Source organism: Mustela erminea, chromosome 8, assembly GCF_009829155.1.
Source record: "Mustela erminea isolate mMusErm1 chromosome 8, mMusErm1.Pri, whole genome shotgun sequence".
NCBI classification, from domain to species: domain Eukaryota; kingdom Metazoa; phylum Chordata; class Mammalia; order Carnivora; family Mustelidae; genus Mustela; species Mustela erminea.
This window is the reverse complement of record NC_045621.1, coordinates 90,175,062-90,192,643: the sequence shown is the minus strand read 5'-3', so window position 1 is coordinate 90,192,643 and position 17,582 is coordinate 90,175,062. Positions and strand designations below refer to the sequence as shown.

The following is a 17,582-nucleotide window of genomic DNA, read 5'->3' as shown; positions in this document are numbered from 1 at the left end:
TTCGTTTCCTTTCCTTTGTCAGGAAACAAACAAGAGCTCTTCTGTACCTAACGGCATCCCTTATGTCTTGTGTTAGAATCAGTATTGAATACTTTAATAAGATCTTTTAAACATTATTTCCTGAAACTGAAATATTCGAGTTGGAATTGGTGTTCTTAAGAGTACTATATCCAAGACAAGGACCTCACCTGAAAGGGAACCAGATACTAAGATCTCATTCCTTATTAAGCATTTCTGTTGGGTCTTAAAAGAAAACTCAAGCATTTGGTTTTGGTAGAGATAAATGTGGAATATCTCTCTCTGGTTACTAAGCAAACTATTCTTTGCTCTCAGGCATTTGCTTTCCCCCAAAGTTAATCGGATCCAGTCATGTTACTGCCCAGTATCTTTGAAGACCACCATTTGATCTTGCCTGATTTCCTTCATCTCTGAATGCTCCTGTCTCTCTATTTCAAAAAATAGTGGGCTGTTTTTTGTCCCAAAGATAGGCTCCTCCACTAGCTTACTATGAAATGCACCCAGACATTCTTTAACTGTCACTCTTCCTTCCCATTTAGGGAAATCCTCACAGGATATCTAGATTTTTCACTCTCTTAAGAAAGAAGGAAAAAGCAACACACCTTGGGTGAAGACCAGTTTTTTTCCCAGCCTCCTCTCCATCTGTGAAATACTTTTCAACTGGTAGGGAAGAAGATTAAGGAGAAAGGTTCCATGTTATAACGTTTCTTCTTCTTTAAGATCATCTTCTTATGGCTGCTCAATTTTACAACAATATATGCATTTCTGTAATTTTTTTTCTTTGTTTGAGCCATTGGTAATGTGGCCTCTGGTACAGAAGTCAAATAAACTAGCAGGGACAAAATTTTAGTGTCAACTAATCTACCAGGATCGTGACTCAAGAGGGTTTAATCATCCTTTGTTCCTGCTTAAAATGTCCAGCTTTCAGGTGCAGATAGCTTTGTCTTCATGCTAAGTCACAAATACTGTCTCACTTCAAAAGTTAGTATATCTAGTCCATTATACCAGTCAAAATCAATTCAATATTAACTCTTCTTCCCAAATTGAGGCCTTACTTTGGCCTAAATCTGAAATGGTACACATGCTATTTCCAGCTTTTTCTGTCTCCTTTTTATTTTTCTGGGCTCTTTCTTGGTAGACTCCATCATTGGATACTTTTTATGTAGATCTCTTGACTCTGGAAGATGCATTTGTATCCCTAGCCATAAGTTGTAACCCTTTCCTCAGCTCTTAGGAAACTGGTCCTTTTATCCATCTTCTTGCTTCTGGGTTCTGTTGTCCTTCCAGGGCCCACATCAGTTCTAGGGAGAACACCCTCACCCTGACAGATCCTTGGAGAACAGGACTATCCTAACATAGTCTGGTCTACTACACACATTGCCTGCTTACCTTTCTTTGGAGTAAATCTTGTTCCAGACCTTTGGGTCTCCCAGTAGTAGAGAACACATTTCAAGCCCTCCAGTCTGCCCAAAGAAGAGCCCCTCATTAGGCTTGAGGTGTTTGATATAGGTTCCCCACCCCACCTCCCTCCCAGTTGTAAACTGTTTTTTGAGATGTATGTAATGAAAATCTGTCTCACTTTGATATCTAGTAGGTATTTTACTGGCAGCCAAAATGAGGGAGGAATGGTTCTGTTCTATCTTAATATCCTTGATAAAGTTTTCAAATACAAGAGGATTTTGGTGGGTACATGTAATTCATTGGTCATTTCATATAATCACAGACATTCATGGAACACCATTGTTGTGCCAAGAATTATGGGTGGTAATAAGGACACTAACTAACATGATTAAAACCAAATTTCTACCTGATTGTTATTTTCATGATTAAAGTAAAATAAATAACATAATAATAATCTAACTCTGAAATACTCCTTCAATAATATTTAACAATAACTTTCCAATTTGTATACTATTTAATACTAACTTTTATCAGGAAAAGATAGCAAAGATGCATGAGCATACCTTTCTGTTTTTTTCCCTTTATTTGATACCTGCTTCAATGCCCTGATCTTCATTTTCTAGGGTTAATGATCAGAAAAAATAAGCATCCTTTGTAAAACCTCTAGTTCTGAGACTATCTTTTTACTTTTCTTGTTTTAGTTTTTATTTTTTATATAAATATAAAAATATTTATAAAAATTATATAATTTATTTTTATATAAAAATATAAAGGTTTATATAAAAATATGAGGTTTGGTTAATGTACAGTTTCAGGTATACAACATAATTTGATAATTGCATATACTGCAAAATGATCACAATAAATTTAGTTAACACCTGTCACTTTACATAGTTACACAATTTTATTTTCTTGTGATGAGAACTTTGAGGATCTATTGTTTTAGGAACTTTGAAATAGGCAATACAGTATTATTAGCTATAGTCACCATGTTATATATTATCTTCCCACAACTTATTACTTTATAACAGAATGTGTGTACTTTTTGATACCTTTCACCCTTACACTAATATATACATTTCTGTGCTGTGATTTTTATCTTCAGAATTCTTATAAGATGTGTGTTCAGACATATCTAACTCATATGCCTGATACCTTATCCCTTACTTACTCCTTTGGTATCAAGTGACTGCTTGCCTATCTCTTCCAAATCTACAGAACTGGGAATCACAAAGCAGGGGTTAGCACCTTAAGTTCCATATTCTCTCCATAACTTTTCCCAACCTCCTTCCACCAATACAGGCACACTGTTTTACAACATACATTCTACATGTGGGAATAAAATGAAGCCCAAACCTCCCTCTTTCCCAGAACAAACATAAATTTAGACATTGATATTCTGTTGCACTCATTACCAAGTGAAAAACAAATGCTTCAAGATAGTACTATATGAGGTCTTCATGCATTTCTTTGTGCAAATATAAATCGGTAGTTTTGGAAGCAGACACTGAGGAAAGTTTCAAGAGGGAAGTAATTTTGATGAAATACTTTACTGTTGTGCACATTTATTTGAACAAAATGATAGAATAATGTGTGCGTGTTTGGAAGGAATAAGTTTAAAGGACCTCAAATAAGGCTCTAGTCAATATTTTCTTGTTTTTTTTTTTGTTGTTTTAATAAATATGGACAAATTACATTTGTGGTTTTTAAATTAAAATCACTTCTACATATTTTGGTCACTTTTTAAATACTGTAGCTTTGCTTAGGTATGGCTATGTCTTACCTACTTAGGGGCTTTTTTTTTTTTTAATGTATTTAGAATTTCTGAGCTTCTGTTTCCTCATTGTTGTAGGGATTGAGGGTGACAATAATATTGAATTATCTCGTTAAGATCTGGAATGCTAGAAAAAAAATAAATAATGAGGCAGAGGACGGCAAATAAAACCATCATTATCTGGATCATCATTTTCCAACCAGTGGACTTCAGAGTTATTCCAGGAAACTCACAACATTGAGCGTCAAAATAAAGTCAGATTCCATTCTACTTTCCTGTAAATTAATAAAATAAATACTTTAAAGTTTTTGCTTTTAAACATAATTCAGACCACTCTATTCCTTATTCAGTAAGCATGTGTAGCATTACTGGCAAGCAAGCAGCACTCGCATAATTCAACTGTTCAATCAACTCGACAACCACTCAATAGTTTTAACTATTGAGAAGTTTTCATGTATTTTTCATTCAGTCATGTATTTTTTTTTAATTCTAAAAGTGGACTAATGATTAAAAATAATGTATAAGTAATATTGATATTATATAGAGCATATGTATCATATATCATGAACCCTATGTATTATGAGCCACGTAAAAATGGAAAATATTTTTTTAATGCTGAAGAGAATGAATAACATCATACAACATTTTGAAAGAGGTTGTTAAATATTTAGTAATCAGACAAACTAATATGGAGCTATTCTTCTCAATATAAGGAAGAAGAGATCACATCTTGTCCAGAATATGCCTCTCCCTACTTCAGTGACTTTTGTTTGAGGTATTATGAAAATCGTTTGAAAACTAATATAACAAATACTCTTTTTAATGATTCCAAAATTAAAAGACATTTTTCGTTAGAGTGACGAGTAGCTGACAATTTTTCATTTGGATGTTTTGATGCGGCTTCCTAAGCCAATCTTAGACATTCTTCAAAAAATTCTTTTTTAAATTATTTTTAGCCAATCATTAAATAAACTGAATCGCTTATATTCATGGTCTTTACAGTATCAGATGGTGGCGTCAGAATGATGCCTAACAACTGAGTTTAATGAAGAAAACTAGCTTGTAGGAGAAAATACATCTAAATCTCCTTAAGAGGAAGCCAACTTATAGCTGCTATCTCTTAAATATAGAGATGCTTTCTTCAAATACATTTAAGATGTTTTCTGACTTAATTTAAGACAGATATCTGGGACCATCTGTTTTCTTATACTTGTTTACTAAGGAAAGTAATAGCAGCTTTTATGTGAATAGTAAAGAATAACATTTCAAATTGCACCAAAGTCAAAGGAGAATAAAATAGTAGTTAAGAATAAATAAAATTTCTAATCATGCTCTATGCAGTTATTCCTCATTTTAGTAGTGTCTGTCCATAGATAGGTACATCATGTATAATTGCTAAGTTCTACTTCCTCATTTCGAAATGGTGAATGTAATAGGACATATTTTATTGAGTCAGGAAAATTAAAAAGAGAATACATGTAAATAGATGGCACCTTACCTGGAACATAGGAAATTCTCAGTAAGTGTTTTGGTTCTTATTTTTAAGATCAGTAAAGGGGGGGTACAGTACCGTAAATAAGATACATGCTTAAAATAAAATCAGTAAACTGGTATCTCCTATGGTTCCAAAAATTTGCCTTAAGTACGAAGGATGAGTTTTTATTATATCAAAAACTATTGGGGCACCTGGGTGGCTCAGTGGGTTAAAGCCTCTGCCTTTAGCTCAGGTCATGATCCCAGGGTTCTGGGATCCAGCCCCCACCTCAGGCCCTCTGCTCTGCGGAGAGCCTGCTTCCTCCTCTCTCTCTGCCTGCCTCTCTGCCTACTTGTGATCTCTGTCTGTCAAATAAATAAATAAAGTCTTAAAAAAAACCTATTTACTAGGATTACAGTTTATATATCTTCTATATGAAAATGAGATACCCAGACTTTTATAGAGAAAGTAAAGTAGCATAATTAAGGAAATATTTCACATTTGCTTTAAAACAAATCTCATTTCCAGTACCATAATGATACCTTTTACAAATAACATCAGAACAAACAATAAATTTATGAAACTAATTGGCTTCATACAAGCTGAGCTAATGAGTGTTGTTTGGGTCAGATCCTCAAATTACAAATAAATGTTATCGTTTATCAACTGAACACTTTCCTAATAAATCTTTGCACTCCTTTTCTTACTTTTCAGGCATATTGTTTGTGATTCCCTTCTGATTTAGTAATACATGTTTACCCATGTGTGACCTCTCACACAGAGAAAACTTACCTTCAAACAGCAGCTAATTCAAATATTGCATAATGCAAAATATAATTTACACACTTTAATTGCACTACCACAGTCATTTTTCATCTCCCCCAACAGATCTACCTCAGAAGTGTTTGCTTCTATGGAGAAACTCCCAGTGCACCTTTACAAAGCAGCATTCATCTGTGTCCTGCTGGCAAAGACCCCCCTCAGTGTGGACAGCAAATTTTCTTTTCTATTTGATTCATGGTATGTTTATGTGGATAATTCCCTTGAAATCCAGCTTGATTTATAAACAATCCTCTCCACTCTATTGAGCCATTAAATCCAGAGTATTAGTACACTTGGAATATACATAGAGATAATAATGGCATCCAAAAGAAGGGTCCAGCAAAAATTATTTCCATGAGAACATTTTCAGGGAGATGAAGTAATATTAGCTACCAAGGTAAGCAATATAGGATTTCTCAAACGAAGATGAGAATGATTGCATCTCTTTGATCTCAAGGATGAGCACTGTTCTAACATATGCATTTTGTACTGTATAACAGAAGATAGGAACTATGGCTCACTTAGCTTCATTTTATTTTTACCACCTGAAATTCCCTTTGTCCAGACTGTCTCACTCATTTGTTTTATTTATCTATTTATAGGCTAACTTACACTGGAAACAAAATATGGAAGTTGCTGAACTAAGTACAAGTTTATTCCTCATTCATCTACATGCCAATTACAAGAAATTTGTATTCCATATGTTATTATAAACCTTCATTCCTTCTAAAACAAATCAAGAAATATATGAATAAATGAATAATGATAAATAATGAAGTAAGGAACAGTGGTGCATATATGACTAGTAGGATGAGAGAAAATATACTGTATTAGTTAAAGGATTTCCTGGGAGATGGGGTAAAGGTGAAAGAATTGAGGTTTCAATTAAAAAGAAAAAAAGATGCATAATAGGGCATCAGCAAATCCCTAAAACATATCTTTTTCAAGGGCCTGCCATGCATTTGTTTTTTTAATTTTTTTTCCTTTTACCATCCTTGGCCTCTTTCCTACATCCCACTTCTCTCTATTCCAAGACATTTATAGTAATTGACACCAAATCCTCAGTTACTGTGGTTTAGTTAAAAAAAATTATTCTATTAATATGATAAAATTTGTTATTCATATCCCTGGTATCAAAGGATGGAAAAAAAATTGGTAGAGTATCCAAGTGGTGAAATAAAAGAAATAAGAGAAAGAAAGAGAGAGAGAGAGAAGAGGAAAGAAGAAAAGAGAGATAGGAGTAAAGAGAGGTAAAGCTGGGATGGATGAAGGGTTCGGAAGAAAACCAATTACTCATTGAAGGTGCCAAGAGAAGAACTGATGGCATGAATTCATTGCTTCTCACTATAAAGGTGAATGATGGCACAGACACTTAGACTCAGGAATGAGAAGAAAAAGGTGCATGCAGCCTTCTTCTATTTATACCTGATTGAGATATGAAAAGAAAATGAGGGACGAGATTACTAAAGAAAAATTCCAGACAGTTAAGCAATTTTAGGAATGATTCATTTTGAGATATGGCCATCAATTATTTATAAGGGTTAATAAATAGATTTATAAGCAAGAGGTACATGGAATCTAGAAATACATAAATGCCCTACAAATTATTTACAACCCCGACAAGTCATAACACATGAACTACCGCTGAAAACACCATTTACTTGACTTTAAAATTTGCACCATAAACTATAAATGGACCGGTTATGGAGCATCAGCCATTTGTAATATGCTGTGCAATATTTAACATCAACTAAATGTGTTTTCACTCGCTGCTGACCAGTTGGACTAATTTAATAAGAAATCCTAGTGCCTAATGATTTATTTGTAGGTAAAATGATCATAGGTATTTAATGGTCTTAATATCAGAGAAGTAATTCTCAAATAGAACATCATAACTCAGATTTAGTGCATGCAGTTTATATCAAGCATACAAAATTTAAAAATAAAAATAAAAACAATTGCCAGAAAAAAATATCCCACCTGTTACTTTTATCACCATAGGTTTCCAGCTTTTCATATTTACTTTTGCTCTTTTATTTTCACATTCAGGTCTTCTCATAATATTCCTTTCATTTGTGCATCCGCTCTCGTTTCTTTGTACCTCTTTTGTTCTAATTCTCTAGTCAATCACAGCAAGCTCTTGGTTTTCAAAGGGGGATGGACTTCTATTTTGTATGGCAGTAAACAAGTGGAAACATTCCTTAGTTATCCTGCCTGCTGAATGAATAGCTGCAAGCACCAGAGTCTGCCATTACCTCAGAGACTCGGTCACAATTCTCAGTCCAGTTGGTGTCTTATTGTGTCCTTGTTCATCAAGAACCCCCTGCCCCAAATGTAACATCTACAAATGCATATAAGTTTATGATAATAACTTAGAGTGACATCCAAATTTATTATTTTGTGTATTCCTGAAAGAGGTAATACATAATCTGTCTTTAAAATGCTACAGCTTCACAATCTCTTTGTATTTTGTTTCACTTGTGGGCATAGGCTAACTTAAGCTGGAAACAAAATACGGACGTTGCTGAACTAAGTACAGGTTTATTCCTCATTTATTCCACGTGCCAATGATGAGATTTCAGAGGGCTTTGCTCATCATGTTCATTCAGACACCCCAACTGGAGGAGCCCCCTACTTAACACAGGACTCCAAGACACTGGTAAGAAGAGAAGCTGAAACCAGTTTCAGTTTAGGTCCATCAGTTCCTGTTCGCATTTTATTGTATCTTAAAACAGTTTTAAGACTTTTCCCCAATCCTTGTCATTTGGCAATTTTAATTTATTTTATTATTTTTTAAAGATTTTATTTGTCCGAGAGAGAGAGCGCGCACAGCAGGGGGAGTGGCAAGCAGAGGGAGAAGCAGGTTTCCTGCTGAGCAAGGAGTCCGATATGGGCCTGGATCCCAAGACCCTGGGGACATGACCTGAGCTAAAGGCAGATGCTTAACCAATTGAGTCACCCAGGCATCCGGCAATTTTTAATATGAAAACTATTAATGTATTTGAAAAGTCAAACATGTATAAAACATGTGCTCAGAAAAGCCCCACACATAGTAGTTACCATTTTTTTTAAATTAATTTTTTATTTTTTATAAACATATATTTTTAACACATCAATAAAAGAAAGAGTAGTTACCATTTTTATTTGGTTTCTATTTTATTCTTCTTGTGTTTATCCTTTTTCAAAGAATAACCTGTCTCTCAGAAAATATAACATAGTTTATTCTGTTTTTCTTCCTCTAAACAATATCAATCCAGGAAATTACACCATGTCAATTTACAGAGCCCTTCCTTATTCTGTTTCTAGAGCGGCACATTCTCTACTATGAAAATGTCTTCTCCAACTGATCTCTGTATGGTTATGCAGGCTGTGTCTAATATTTCACTGGTATAATGATGCTTCAGTGACTATCTTGTGCATATCGGTGTTCATGTTGTTGGAAGTATACCTGTAGGATAAACTTTTGCCAAAGAGGATACTGCCAAAAATTTAACTTCTGCTCAATTTCACAAGTGAGAAAGGTTATTATCATTCCCTTCATGATGAGTGTATTTTACATTGTCCCATATGTCTGAAGAGCACTTGCTTAATTTTCTGTGAACTCTCTCTTCATGTCTTTCATCCACTTTTCAAAAGTACTTGTATTCCCTCAAGTATTAGACTTTTTTAATATATTACAGATATATATTTATATATATACATATTTAGGGATATCCTATTTAATATTTTATATACCCTTATATTTAATATAAATATATATTTACAAATATATATTTTATATATTTATAGATATTATCTCTGATTCATACTTCAATATTTTCTTCTAGGGTGTTGTCTCTGTACTTTGCATATGATGTAGTTCTTTTTAGATGAAACAAAATTTTTCTTCATTTTTATGTCAAATCTCTTATTGCTTCTTCACTTTGAGTAATAGAAAATTTCCTCTCCATATCAAAGTTAAAAAGGAGTCACCTAAATTTTCTTCTAGTGTGTTTGTACAGTTCTACTATTTTTACATTTCCAACTCTGGTCTATTTGGACTATTTTTATTAGAGTACAGATTTAAGGTGTTTCATCCTCAATAAAGCTGTCCACTGAATAGCACTTCTCTTTATTTTCCTACTCTAATCTCTTCTTAATTCCTCTCTATAATTTCCAGTCTCTAATGATTACCTTATCTAAAGCTACATCAGAATCATTAAAGAGGTTGAATAATGTGCCTTATAAATATGACTTTCCCTTATATCGATTCTTACTTTCCTATTTAACTTTGCTTTCAGAACAAAGAACTTCAATATCTTAGTGGCATAAACAACAAAGATTTACTTCCAGTCACATTAAGTGGGTTATTGTTTTTCAGGTTGGCTGGGCCACAGGTAGACTGGGTTTCTGTCCCTCATCCCTTCTTGTTCCAGGGATCAGACAGAAAGAGGCCTCTCTCTAGGTATGCTTTTATTTCATGCAGAAGGCAGAAACAAGAGAGCATTAGCTAAACCATGCAATCACAGTAAACTTCTTCCCAAATGCCAAAACATACCACTCAGCCAAGACAGGTTACTCTTTCAAACTCAAAGTCAATGAAACAGGGAGGTCATGTAATAACAGGCAGAAAAGTAGCAGCCTGCAAAAGGGAAGGTGAAAATAGCTGGGAAAAATGAGTCCTACATATTGCTTTTGTTTAATTTAATAATAAAAGTGAGATTCTATTAAATATATTCGTTTAACAATGTCTTAATTACAAATAAAAAGTAAGCTTAGAAAATCTGGAGGATATAAAAGATGTAAATAAGGAAGCAAGCATTATGTATAAACTCAACATATAGGTATAAACTGATAAGAACAGATACTAAACTTGATCTTAGCCAAAAGGCCGAGAAGTGATTAACATTTAGGTATAAAGACCATTAATGTTTTATGTATCTCTATGAGTTAGTACCAAGTATTATCAATTTTTCCAATGCTATTATTACTTGGTGAAAGAAAACTTTCTTTTAGCATAGATGACTATATTTTTGTGTGATATATTAAAATATATATAGTTCAGGTGTGCAAAAATGTCTTGAAGTTTACTGATTTTTTTTTCTACCTTGAGCCTTTTAAAGTACTATTTCTGTTCCTTTAAATCTGTCTATGGAAAGGGACTTTTAAATGACAGTTCATTTATTTTCTACATGAGTCATCCAATTAAAGGACCTTTACCAAGGTTGTTAGACTTTCAAATTTACATAATTTGACAGTTGGCTCATTTGATAGCCTTTACTTTAAGAATGTCATCTTGCTAGTTGTCTATTTTATTGTTTTAAAATTGTGCTTATGCTGCCGAAGACTGCAGAAAGAATGACTCAAAAATCTTAGCCTGAATATGCTTAATTCATAGACCACAACCTTCTTGAGAGCCTTGTATGCCCAAAATCTATAATAAAGAATAGGTACTGGATGTATTTTGAAAGGATACATTAATGAACCATGTGTCTCCCCAACCCATGTTCAAATTGATTAAAGAAAAATCCAGTTTCATACAAGTCACAGGCATGTTCTAGGGAATTTCTGACCTTTTCAACAAATATGATTTGAGAGCCTTCTATATGACAGACACTCTGCTATATATCAGGGCTAAATTGATGAATACGATAGTACCTCTGCTCTTGGCAGAAAGGAACTTTCAGCTGGCTCGGGGCAAGAGCCATGAATGGACAGATATTAGCAATGTATCTTCAGATGCAACATTTAGACAGGTTAGGCTAACCCAGAGGTTCTCATTCTTGAATGCATATTAGAATAGCCTGTATGATTTTTAATAATATCAATACTTTGGCTTCACCCAATTCTAATTTAATTAGCTTGGGATAAGGATTGTACTTAGATGGTCTTAAAAGCTCCTCAGGTAATTCTAATATACAACCTTGGTTCAGAATCATTAGTCTAATTTTTCTACTACCTTGCTATTATGAATGTGGTTCTTGGATTAGCATCATCTCTATGGCATAAGAGGTTATTAGAAAGGTAGAATCCTAGGGCTCATCTCAAAATTAGTTTATCAGAAGCAATATTTTGGTAAGATATTTCAGGTAATTTAGGTGTTTATTAAAATTTAATAAGTGCTGTGTTTAATATATAAGTTATTAAGGCAAAATGATGTCTTGGGGACGGTTGAGAGAAATGAGTGGTATAATACCAAATTTTCTTGGTAAGAGCACCAAGTATCCACAGTCTATACTACAGATTGAATTCGGTAATGATCATCAGCTAGATCTTATCTATAGACTTAACACATTTTATAAATATATTAATGTTGAAGCTGCCAAAGGGGATTTTGAACATTTACTCAAAGAGTTTTAAGATATAGCTTATGAGGGCATGAAGGATATAAGTTGCACAAGGACAAATTCAAAAGCTTCTTACTAAAGCTTAAAGATATGGGCATTTAAGTGTGTATTTAAAAGATAACCCAAATCAGAACCTTGAGGAGCAGAGAGAGTATTAAAGCTCTGATCAATGATCTCAGATTTGATTTCTTCCTGCAGGAGTTCTGTTTGGCAAGACCTTTTTAGAATATAGTGGAGTTGGCTTAAAATTGGATTTGGTAAGAGAACTGTCTTAGTTATTTCTAATGTTTGAGTTTGTGTTTGTTGATTTTTTTTTAATGCAATAACAAGTAAAGAGATTGAATCACTAATCAAAAACAAAAGAACAAAAAAAACCCAGGATGAGATGGCCTCATAGGCGAATCCAAACAAACATTTTAAAGAATACCACTTCTTCTCAAACCTCTCCAAAAAACAGATAGGGAGGGAACACTTCCAAATTTATTTTATGAGGCCAGCATCATACAGTAGCCTACCAGACAAGGACCCTACAAGAAAAGAAAAATATAAGCCAGCATTTCTGATGAACATAGATGCAAAAATACTCAATACAATATAAGCAAACCAAAATCAAAAACATATTAAAAAGATCATATATGTGATGACCAAGTGGAATTTATTCCAAGGTTTAATGATGGTTCAAATTCTGCAAATCAGGCAATGTGATACACAGCATTAACAAAATAAAGGATAAAAATCATATGATCATGTCAATAGTTGTATAAGTATTTGAAAAAATTCAACATCCATTCATGAAAAATCTCTGAAGACTTCACAAGGAAGGTTTACATACCTCAACATAATGAAGGACAAATATATCCAGCCCACAGCTAACATCATATTCAATAGTGAAAAGTTGAAATCTTTTCCTCTAAGTTCGGGACCAAGATAAGGATGCAATTTCCTGCCACTTTTATTCAACATAGTATTGTAAGTCCTAGTGAGAGCAATTAGGCAAGAAAAATAAATAAATGACATGCATTCAAGTTATAAAAGAAGTGAAACTGTCTCTGTTTGCAAGTGACATATTATTACATATAGAAAATTCTGAATTCTCCACCAGAAAACATTTAGAACTAATAAATAAATCTGGTAAAGTTGCAGAATTCAGGATTCAAAATCAATATATGAAAACCAGTTACATTTTTAAACATTAACAACAAACTATCACAAAAAGAAATTAAGAAAACAATCCCATTGTTTTTATTGTTTTAATGCTATTAAAAGGAATAGCATTAAAAATGACATTAAAAAGAATAAAATACTTAAGAACAAATTTAACCAAAGAGGTGAAAATGTATACAACAAAAACTATAAGACACTGAGGAAAGAAAATGAAGAAAAAAATAAATGGAAAGATACTTTGTGCTCATGGATGGGAAGAATATTGTTAAAATGTTCACAATACCCAAAGCAATCTACTGATTCAATGCAATCTCCATCACAGTCCCCAAAGCACTTTTCGCAGGAATAGAACAATCCTAAAATTTGTATGGAAGCATGAACAGCCAAAACAATTATGAGAAGAACAAAGCTGAAGACCTTACTTCCCTGATTTCAAACTACAGTTCAAAACTACAGTAATCAGAACAGTATAGTGTTCTATGTATTCTATCGAATACATAGGTCAACAGAACAGAAGCAAGAGCCCAGGGGGGGAAAAAAATTCTATAGATATATGGTCAACTAACCTTCAAAAAATGAGCAAGGGAAATAAAAGTTTTCAAGAAACGTATTGAGAAAACTGATAGCCACATGCAAAAGAATGAAACTGGAACCCTGTCTTATACTATACACAAAAATCAAGTAAAAAATGATTGGACTAGTATCTAAGACCTGAAGCTATAAAACTCCCGGAAATTGCATAAAATCCCAGACATCGGTCTTAAAAATTACTTTTCTTCATTAGACAACAAAAGCAAAAGCTACAAAAGCAAATTAAGCAAATGGGACTTTACTAAACTAAAAAGCTTCTTCTGTACAGGAAAGGAAACTATCAAAAATATGAAAAAGAAAACCTACCAAACTGGAGATATTTGCAAAAAAAAAAAAAAAATCTAATATACAAAGAACTCATACAATTCACACACACACACACACACACACACACACATATACATACCCTAGTTAAAAACAAACAAACAAACAAACAAACAAACAAAACAGGCAAAGGACCTGGATAGACACTTTCCCAAAGAAGATATATAGATGGTCAGTCGGTAAATGAAAAGTGGCTCAACATCACTAATCACTGGGAAATGCAAATGAAACCATAGTGGGATATCACTTTACGCCTGACAGAATGTGTATTATCAAATAGACAAGAAATAACACATACTGATGAGGACAGGAAGAAAAGGGTTCCTCCATGCACTGTTGGTGGTTTTGTGAACTGGTGCAGCTTATATGAAAAACAGTATGGAGATTCCTCCAGAAATCAAGAATAGAACTACCATATGATTCAGTAATTCCACTTCTGGGTATATACCCAAATTAAACAAAACAATTATCTTGAAGAGATACCTGAAGAAAATATGATCTGTACACACATGGAAAAAAGAAGAAATCCTGCCATTTCTGATAACATGGATGAAGCTGAAGGGCATCATAACAAGTGAAATAAGCTAGAGAGACAAAGACTAATAGTTTAATTTAAAAAGAAAATGCTGCACTCATAGAAAAAGAGTAGAAACCAAAGTGATTGCCAGGGGCTTGAAATGAAGGAAATTGGAAGATGTTGATACACAGGTCAGAATTTCAGTTATGAGTATGTTTTGAGGACCTAATGTTTAACATGATTACTATAGTTGAGAACACTATATTGAATAAATAAAATTTGATGAGAGTAGAGCTTAAATGTTCCCACACATACAAAAATAAATATGTGAGGTGATGGATATATTAATTATTAACTCTAGAAGGGGAATCCGTTCACAATGTATATGTATACTGAATCATCAGACTGTATAAATATCTTATAATTTTGCCAATTATACCTCAGTAAAGCTGAAAAAGATAAAAATAAATATATTGTGTTAATGAATCTCTTGAAAATTCCTATGATGTTTTTCCGTTTCCTCTTTAAATAACAAGGTCAATTTTACTCTACTAATTGAATATCATGGATAATTTTCTGAGCTCTCCTCCTTGTTCACTCATTATAACCCTACTTTTAGATATAAGTTATAGATATAGTTGATAGGCAAAATATGCAGTCAGAGTCTGCATTTATTTCTTTAGTGTAACACTGTCAGGAAGAGAAATGAGATACTTTCCTATTCCATTCCTAGACTGCAGACAACATCTTCCTCCCCACCTGATTATTTGAAAGTTGTACATGAAATACATGAGTGAATGAAAATTTTGGTCTGCTGAGTGACATCTATTTTCTTTGCAACTTCATGTTATCAACTTTATATCAGAATTTAATGCCCAACTGTCAGCAGCTTTGACTGTGGACCATTACTTAACTATAATTTCACTACTGCAGCTGCTAGCTACCATTACTACTACTACTAATCCTATTCACAGTTAATACATTATGGATACCAGGGGAGAAGATCACATACATAAATTAATTAAATGCTTAGAAAAATTCTGTGAGGTAGGTGTCATTACTCCCTTTTTTACAGATGAATAAATATATTTCTGCTTATAGTAACCCATAAATGTGCACAGGGGAATAACAATGAGACAACAATTATAAGCACTTACTGTGTTTCAACAACAGTTCTAAAGTTTTATTTATATCACTTCACTCTCTTGCTGAACCTCCCTTTACTGGAATTACATTCTGGGCCAAAAAGATTGATATGTGTATTCCCTTCTTCCTTTGTTGATTTAACATTTGCACTGTTTCCTGTGCTTTTATGAAAATTCAGGAGGAAATGTGAGTTAAACTGTGATCTGGCTGCCATGTTACTATGAAGAATTTTACCACTCCATTAGTAATTTGCAATGCTTCTAATCATGGAATGTTCCTGGTTAAGACAATTTACGAATCTGTAAGTGATGAATCACTGAATTCTACACCTGAAACTAAATTTGCCATGTGTGTTAACAAACTAGAATTTAAATTAAAACTTGAAATGAAAACGACAAGACACACACACACACACACACACACACACAGACACAAACAGTTTGGGAAATTTCTCTTTGACAATGATTTAAGACTCACTTTCTCAGTCTATGTTCTTAGGCTTCCTTTCCTCCATTATATCATTCCAGCATACAAGTCTGGCCATGATAATCCTTTGCACAATATTTTTTAATGACTCTCCGTAAGCTATTGGACGAACTCTAAACTGATTACCTGGAAGGCTATGCCCTTCATGATCTGGCTACTGCCAAAATACATAGCCTCATGCTTTTTCTGCTCTTCTCTTTTCACTTTGAATTTTAACAATATGCAACAATTTGCCAGGTCTGTCCATGTAGGGGTACATGCATTATACAGGACACAACTTCTATTCCTCCTTGAGCTGCTCTTAAATACTTCCCTGAACTTGACATTGCCCCTGCCTTTGTTTCCTCTTATTTTTTCTCAGCTTTCTCACTTTATTTTGTTTGTTTGTTTGTTTTGTTTTGTTTTTAAGATTTATTTACTTATTTGTCAGAGAGAGAGAGAGAGAGAGCATGCACAAGCAGGGGAGCAGTAAGCAGAAGGAGAAGCAGGTTCCCTGATAAGCAAGGACCCCAATGTGGGATTCGATCGCAGGATCCTGGGATTATGAGCTGAGCCGAAGGCTTAACCAACTGAGCTACCCAGGCATCCCCTTTTCCTCAGTACTTTGTACAAAATATGTCTGTAAATGTCCATTAATTCACAAAATATAAATATAGTGACTGTTCATAATATCACAGGGGTCATCATTAAGATTCTTTCCTCACCACCTTACCTGCTTTGGGAAGAGTCCTCTCAACTCTGTTTTAAACCTGAACTCTACATTCCTTGTTTCCACTCTTTGACCTGAGTCCTTATATTGATGTCCTCTCCTCTCCTGAGACTTTTCAGGCTTTGTGTTTCATTTATTCCTAGACTGAATTTTGAATTCCATCTTTCCAATCTCTTTTTGTTTGATGCTTTTGTTGTTGTAATTAGGACATAAAAAATTTATAATATATAATACATAATATATAATAATTTATAAAGTCATAATATATAATAATTTATATATCCCAATTATATATATGCATATCCTATATATACATATCCTAAATATGTATATTTAAAATCCTATATATATGTGTGTGTGCCTGTTGAATTAGGATTATATACATGATTCTAATTAAGTAAGTGAACAACTAAATTAAATTAATTTATTATTACTATCTTGGTCACTACAGGGCTATTTTTTGACATTGGTATTCTATTCAATTTTCTCTCAAGTAGTTATGGTCTAAGAGAGTGCTTTATAAATTGTACTCCGTGGAGTCCTCAGAGGGTGATATGGGTATGCTGGAGGCAGGGGATAAAAGACGAGGAGGGCCAAGCAGGCAGGGTTCCAAGTAGCTCACATGCATTTCAAGCAGAGAAAATCCCCTAGTGTGCATTTTATGTGTTGGATTTCTTCCAAATATTTCAGCTGAATAAATGTTTCCAAGACTAAAAAATTTTTTAAAACTCCAAAACCACTGATGCAAAACGAAACTAAACAGTGGCAAAGGGTAACTTCCCATAGCACTTAAGCCCACTTACCTTATCTTGATTGTACTTTAATAAATT

General features: G+C 33.6%; 1 pseudogene; it reads right to left on the bottom strand.

Moving 5' to 3' along the window:
* Positions 1-10,265: 10,265 nt before the first annotated feature.
* On the bottom strand, positions 10,266-10,371 carry LOC116598033 (annotated as a pseudogene).
* Positions 10,372-17,582: the final 7,211 nt, after the last annotated feature.